This window comes from Halyomorpha halys, unplaced genomic scaffold, assembly GCF_000696795.3.
Source record: "Halyomorpha halys isolate HHAL.00 unplaced genomic scaffold, Hhal_1.1 Scaffold596.1, whole genome shotgun sequence".
Classification (NCBI taxonomy): Eukaryota; Metazoa; Arthropoda; class Insecta; order Hemiptera; family Pentatomidae; genus Halyomorpha; species Halyomorpha halys.
The window spans coordinates 532,560-540,653 of record NW_027106269.1 but is presented as its reverse complement, the minus strand read 5'-3'; the positions used below and the strand labels follow the sequence as shown (position 1 = coordinate 540,653).

The following is an 8,094-nucleotide window of genomic DNA, read 5'->3' as shown; positions in this document are numbered from 1 at the left end:
TTATCAAATATTTTTCAAATCAATTCCAACATGTTGGTAGATAAATTTTAGGCAAATAGATTTTTTTCCTTGTCTGTGAAAAATTTTTTGAGAGCAGTATTAACAAAAATCGGAAGTGAGGGCTCGGCGAGCCCCCCCCTTGGTGCTGCTAGGGTTAATATAATTAACCCTTGTCAGTAGTCAACAAGTCTTTACAAATCTTTTCAGGTAGATCCATGCTCAGTCATTTACTGTGTCAGTTGGTAATGGTACTTTTCACTTCTCAGTGGTGACTGTTATATACCGTATGAATTTGTGAAGTATTCTGCCTTCTGTTTTCATATTCCATTTTATCTTCCATATTTTGATAGTATCTAAATATATATGATTTTTTATCGATAAGAATTATCTTATCGATTATACTATAATCGATATACTATAATTATATTACAGTAATAAGTTTATATCTTATTACAATGAAACTTCTATATAACAGGCATACACGGGATAGATCGTTTTGTTCGTAAACAAAGGTTTAATATAAAAATAACGTAAAAATAGTATAATAAAATTATTTAGTTGTCCAATTAAGTTCAAGAAATCTAATTTATACTATTTTAAAACTATTAAAAAAAAAAGAAATTATTATTCTAAGAAAATTTGCAATAATTCTCTTTTTGTTGGATACATATATATATTTTCTTACTTCCGGAAAAAATTTTTATTTTCCTTACGGAAATTCTTTCAGAATATTTATTAATCAATCCCTTGATTGTTTCTTTTTATAAATGGGATTTATGACTTCTGTCCTTTATAAAGGAGAGAAAAGTGCTGATGGGGGGAAAAATGAATGGAAAAAAACAAAAAAATGGGAGTTCAAACGCATTAATTATGTATCTTGTTGGCCGGAACCTTAATAAAGTTTTACCGTATGAGGGAGGGGTTTCTGTCATACAGGGCGTGTCCGTTATATGAGTTTCGCCGAATAATCTTTTTTATTTCATAAAACTAATAAATTAATCTTTTTAGATTAAGTAGTAGTATTTTTAATATTACATTTTTTTCTCAATGAATTATAGAAAAAATATTTATGTTATTATAAACGTTTTTTTTTAATAAGTTATCCTAAATATTTAAAAGTTGAAATGAATGAAAAGCTTACAACCAAAAGCATACCTTTTGATAAATAATTTTGTTGTTCTGGATTTCTGTTCAAATTAAAACATTTCTCTCATTTTTATGAAGCCTGGATCTAAAATAAAATTGGGACTTGATATAAATAACTACACGTGTTACAATGGAATCTTTTAGGTGAATGAGCGCAGTTTCATTGTTTTTTTTCTTTTAATATCACCTATGTTCCTTTGGATGTCAATTATCAGTAAAAACTGTGGTAGAACCTGTGTGATTAATATTATCCCATGTTTCCCTCAAAGGGACTAGGTTATCAAGTGTTGAAGATGAATAAATAACTATCCTATTCTATACAATAAAAATTAAGATGACTAATTTCTAACATGCCTACATGTAATTTCCAATACTACACACCATAAGAAAAGTATGCTCGTATAATATTATGAATTTGGTTAAAAATTTTATTTTTATAAGAACATTATGATAAAAGGAATTTAACATTGTAAAATTACAAAAATAATAATCTGATGCAATGCGCATATGACCCAACTTTCACTTACCATCTTACATTCAGTTAAAATTAATCCTTATTGTTTTCTAAACATTAATTCCTTTATTATTTACAATGGCAATCCTTCCTTTATTTTTTTCCATTTTTAATTTGTATAAAAAATAGCTATTACTGCGTTTTGTTTTTTTCATAATTCTTATGACAATAGTGGAGATGTTGTCTGTTGTCATGATAACAAATACATTTCTTTTTTAAATATTCATTATTATTATTTATTTAATATTCAATATCCTAGAAATTAAAGTCCTGGTTGACAATACAGATCTCTTAATACTACATTGAAATATTGGTTGTGAGTGTAATCAAAATCATTACTACTTATTTCATAAGTAGACAAATCAAAGTTAACACTTGTTACTGCGAATTGTTTTTTATTAAACTTTTTGTTTATTTTTTTTTATGTTCATAAAAATACCCAATGCATACTTAAAAAAAAAAAATTACTTTATCTCAGCGCCAAGAAATAAATCATCGTTAATAACAAATAAGAGTCGTGAGGTTAATTATTCTAATAATCATTTTCCTGCTTCGTCTCACACAGTATAAGCTGTATAGGAGAAATACCAACGATAACGTTTTTTTTTGCACGATTATTCTAGGTAAATCAGACTCTGTAAAAATGATCAATCCCGTTTTGTAGGACTGTATTTTATAAACATGTTATAAAATATAAAATGAATTATTTCTACGTTACTGGTGTTTATGTTTAATGTTAAACTAAATTCAATTGTTTAAGAATTACAATAAAATTTAAATACTGAATACATTACATAAATATTCTTTTAACAATTCAATACAACTAAACAAAAATAATTAACTAAATACAAAATATAAATGATTAGTTTTATCATTATTATTATAAGGATAACAATTAGAGATAAAAATCCCAGTTAATCCGAAGGAAGTTTCAGGAGTCAGTAATAGAATGCGCTGGCATCTTCGGCAACGGAAAAACTTTAGGCAAGAGGTTCGTTCCATCCATTTTAATATGAACTTAGTTATACTGCTTGTTTCAATTTATTTTTTAATATTATCTTTAAAATACATATATTCTATTGATGCATCGATATATATGATTTTATGTATACAAATATTCAATCGCTTCTCTTGTTGAAAAGTTTAAAGTTTTGCCAAATCGTCACTGATTTACTTATATATTATATTAAATGAATAAAAAAATATATTAACATTAAGAGTTATAGCAATCAAAATTGCCGATTCAATTTGTATTATTTATATATACGTGACTTGACAATTTTGTTTGCGATACGTTTATATTACAATATCTTATTTATTTATTTAAGATTTTGGGTCTGTGTAACACAAAAATAGGCCCCATAAAGTAAAATAAATAACAAGTTATTAAATTACTTTCAGACCTTACTCGAAGACGTTTATAACATGATTTATTATAACCAAATTCACTTATTGAAATTAAAATAATAGGGATTCAAAATTAGAGCATCAAAAATTTTAAAAAAATACATAATTTACCAATATTTAAAATTAATTATTTAATTTAATTAAAACATAAAATTCTACTGGTGTATTTGCTCAAAGTAAATTATAACTTTTTTTATTCTAGTCGTATCATATCACTAATTATTTAATCTTTTTCGAAAAGTTTAACAATTTTCAATTTAATAACATATTTTAAGCTTGATAAAAATTTTATAATATAAAATAATCTTAATAGAGTTTCTTACATTTATTATATTTATCTGTTTTATTTAAAATACATACAAGCTACAATACATATAATAATTTTCATGATCCTTTAGTTTTATAACCTTTGTACTTTAACAATACCATTTTTAATGTTCTTATTTCCTTTGTACACTAACTTTTTTGTTTTATCTCCAAATTTTATTATTTTTTCTTTTCTACCACTAATTCTTTTGTTTTATACAACTGGTTTATTTCTTTATTTTATTAAACTCTCGTACACATGTTAAAGTATTTCATTATTTCTTATTTAGCGATATCTTTCTTACGCTTCTCATGAAATTTATAATCTTTATTCACAGATATCAGTATAATAATTTTCATTATATTTGTTATCTTTCTATATAACTGTATAGTTTTTATATTCTTGTTTTGCTGTTTACTTTTTTTTCTCTCTCTCTTTTGTTATTATTTAATATAGTTTTTTATCTTTTTTTTTTACACACACACGTTGGCACAAATAAAATACGTTTCACATTTAAGTGTTCTCTCGAAGGACCACAGCTCCAACAAACTTCAACCTATCTTATTTACAAACCATTTGTTTTTATGTTTGCCTTGGTAATGATACGTGTTTACGTAAACTTTCAATGATCTTCATACAGATATGTTTATTGTAATTTTTTTAAAATATCTACCTAAATAAATACTTTAGTAACTCATTCCCCTATGCCGAAGTTTTGTTTTAATAAATTCAAGAACAGTATTTGTCACTGTCATAGATTATATAAAGGGGTAAAAATCAACAAAAAATAAAATATTGCCACCTAGTAATTAACCCAACCATTATTTTCCGCAAAAAGTTTTGTAATTAGACTTTATTGCCCAATGAATACTCATTAGATACTCTTTTTATACATCCTTCATGCTTCAGATAAGCTTTGTAAGCAAAATTAATTTAAATTTCGAAATTCTTTTTTTTAAATTAAAGTACTAAGTAATAATAAAACCTTTATTACTTTAATTCAATTAATGTTATCTGATATTCATTATGTTATTATGCTACAGCAACATTCCTTACACTTAAATATGCAGTGGAATTGTATTTTAATATTAAATTAATTGTAAACTTATTTCTTTATATTGATTCTGAAAAATATAAATAAATAAAATGGAAATGGTAAAGTGTTCACCAACACCAAGAATTTATAATGTTTCTATGTGTACCCAATAACACTTTGATTATTACAATAAGCAAAACCATGTAAATTAGTAATATTTAAGGAGTAATTTCTGCGAATTTCAGCGTATAACAAGTGTGTCAATTGAGGTATATACCATCTTAGATTTTGAAGGAAAGCATTTCTTTTTATTATATTTACCTGAATATGATACCAAAAAAAAAATATACATGTATCAAGATTTATTTTCAAATATTCATTTAGGACTAACGCTTTGCAACTAACTCACATTGCAGTGCTTCATCAAGACTTTCATGAATAGCAGAGATTTAGAGAATGAATAAACAACAAAGGAAATATGAACGACAGTACTCATATTTCCTTAGTTATCAAATTTTACTATTGAGTTCATTCCTGTAGTGCTTAAAAAAAAAAAAAAAAAAAATGTTTTGTTTTGATTGATAGGTTCTAATTAACAAACTAATAACAATAGCCTAACAATATATGCTCCAACAAAATTTGTTATTTTTTTTTTTTTTAAAGACTGAAATAGGTATAAAATAGTGAGGTGGTTCAGAAGATGTAAAAATTGGAAACGTCAAACGAGGAAAAAAATATAAAATTATTCAGAATATGTAACAAAAACTTCCAAAAAATTTTAAGAAAAAAAGGAAATAAAAAATCTTTCTTGTAAGGAATTATAATAATTTAATTAATATCCATAATTAATTAAGTATACATATTTCAAATGTGTAATTAATCTTAAATTAAAATCTTAATAATATTCTCCACTATTGAAGAATCTATGAACCTCAAAAAAGTAATTCAATGCATCTTATTTTTTAATGTCTGTTTTCCTTTACGTCTTTTTCGGTTCGTGTTTTGGGAAGAAGAAAGGGTGTTTAAGTTCCACCAGTTGGGTTAGATCAAATCTAAACTGGGATTCACTGAGTTGTTGATGATACTTCCTGGAAGACGCCTTCAAGATTTTTTCAGTTTCTATACTCCTCTATAGATTACTCAGTTGACTTTTTTACAAACCCTTTACAAAGAAGGTATCTATACTAATGGATATATACACGGTTTTGGTTTTTTATAGGGTCAAAAGTTGACAAATTTTATTTGATACATTCAATATATTATTGCCTATTTGATACATTAAAACTTCCATCTAGTAGGTCGATCTTAGCAAGAATCTTTCCTCGATGATTATACGCAATGCACCAATGTAGCATCTAAAATATGCTCTGATGCATTAATATGTTTTATTCTATTAAAATCAAAATATGCTATTAAGTTCATCTAATATCGGTTTGAATAACAATTTTTATGTATAGTGGTGTTATTTCTAATGAGAAAATAATAATTAACTAAATAATAATATTTTTGTTCCATTCAGAATGTTATAATCCAAAGTTTGGATCGCAAATTTTGCTGTGTTATTTTTATTTTATAATAGATTATTTCATAATAGAATAGAATATCAATATAGCTTGATTATTTTAATTTTCTTTTAGATCGACTTTCTGTAATATGAATCAATGTAATTAAATCTAAATCAGCAAATGAACACAAAAAAATATTTGTGTTTAGGCAGGAATAAATATTATTTCTGTTTATCGCACGAATAAATAATTTTTGTTTTTATTTGCTTACCGCACCCCCCGACCATCTTCTCCACATATTATCTACGATCAACTATCTTCACCTCTATATGTATCCTTCCTTAAATTATTATTAACATTTCTTTTATATATATTATAAACAAAATAATTGTTTTGAAAGGTTTTTTTATTTTTAACGTTCTGTCAATTGACAGTAAATAGTTTGATTAACGATTAGCTATTTTGATACCTTTATTGACCATCACCCGGACTATCTTCCTATAATATAATTGGTTTATAATCAGTGCATACTATGTAATATTTTTATTTTTGAAAAGTCACTACCATTTAGTTAATAATATATTTGTTGTTTCAGATGAAGAAGCGCCTTGGTGGTAGTTACCAATATCTTGCCATATATGCCAGTGCCTAAAATACTTCAAACTACTTAAATATAACATTTTAGTTTGGACTAAACAGCAACTTAAGTCATCTTTATTTAAAATATCTTTATGGTTCTAAAAAGAATACAAGTCATGTTATACATAGAGATAGTTCACTAATATCATTTTTTGCTATAGTTCAAGAGTGATGATATTTCATTGATTAAGGGCTTATTATTAGAAATAATTAGAAGTAAAATCTTATTATGGTAGATATAAATAACCTGTTTGTTTAATTAACCTTGTTTTTAACAAATATTTTTAAAACCAAGTACAAATTTAGGTTTTTAGGTTCCTAAAGATAATACATTTAATGAAGCACGTAATGTAGAAGCGATAAAGGTAATTAATTTTCCAATTAAAAAAATATATAAAACATTCCAATGTGAAAATTCATAAATTGTGATAAAAGATATGTATATATGATAAGGAGGAAAATAATATAAATACTGTATAAACTTTGTATTTATTTATAAGCATCATGGTAAAAAGAAAATTTCAAAATAAAATCAAAAACTACGAACTTGACTATTATTATAATAATGTAGAAAAGATTTTTTAAAAAAATAGGTTCACGATACAAAAATTTAATTGAATACAAATAAAATTTACGAACATTGAAGAAATTTTTGTTACTATTAACAACATATGGAACATATGGCAACATATGGAATTAATTATTTAATTTTATCTTTTAAATAAAATACTAATCTTAAAAGTATTTATTCATGAAAATGTGATATTTAATAGAATGTAAAAGGTGAAGGACCTATTTTATATACAATATTTAGTATAGTGTAGCTATGTAAATAATATTGTATTTTAATAAATTTTTTTAGTATATTTTTTTTATATATCATGCTCGATCCATTTACGTTTTATTTTTTCTCTAAAGGATGGGGCTCATGTTTAGCTTATGCTCCATACTTGAGCATTTACTCGTATCTTGATTATACGTTCTCTAGACTGATGAGTCAAATTAGAAATTCGACTTATCTGTATTATAGTGCAACAGCACTCTTAAACATAGAACCATCAGTTTTAAGTTCTATAAATGACTTCACAGCAATAAATGATAGTTTTTTACATTCATATAAACTTAACTAATAAGTGGAAGTTCAATCAATACATTGATGTAAGGGATCCAATTTATTTATGATACATAAAATTGTTTTGTTTAATATTATATTCAGATTTTTTTTAAAGAAAATATTATAATAAGTACAACAGTGGGCTACAAGTAACTGACCCAATAGATAATTGGTGCCTAGAAACAGTAAAACGGAATACAATTATTTTTTTATTATTGAACAGTTTTTTTAAATTTTTTTTTATTATTGTTCTTGTTTTTTTTTTAAGAGCTATTTCTTATTTGCTAATGTATTTGAATTTAGAGGAGAAAAGTAGATGTGCATTTCAGCTGTCTATTTTGGTGAAGAAGTAAATTAGAAGTGATGGGGGTTGGTGGAGTAATTTTTATTTCGGAATGAGATTTAGTGTTCCTTTCAACTCTTTAT

At 25.0% G+C, this 8,094-nt stretch overlaps 1 protein-coding gene across 7 annotated transcripts in view; it reads left to right on the top strand.

Annotated features, from left to right (window-relative positions):
• Nha1 (Na[+]/H[+] hydrogen antiporter 1) overlaps positions 1-7,200 on the top strand; it is a 244,678-nt gene extending 237,478 nt beyond the window's left edge. For 4 of the 7 annotated variants that reach the window (XM_014426848.2, XM_014426850.3, XM_014426847.3 and 1 more), the window contains one exon: positions 6,511-7,196. The gene's annotated coding sequence lies outside the window, so the exon portion shown is untranslated. Of the gene's footprint in view, positions 1-2,595; positions 2,615-6,510 lie in introns of those variants that run through there. The other 3 variants (XM_014426846.2, XM_024358963.2, XM_067044635.1) reach the window with 3 other exon arrangements.
• The last annotated feature ends 894 nt before the right edge of the window (positions 7,201-8,094 follow it).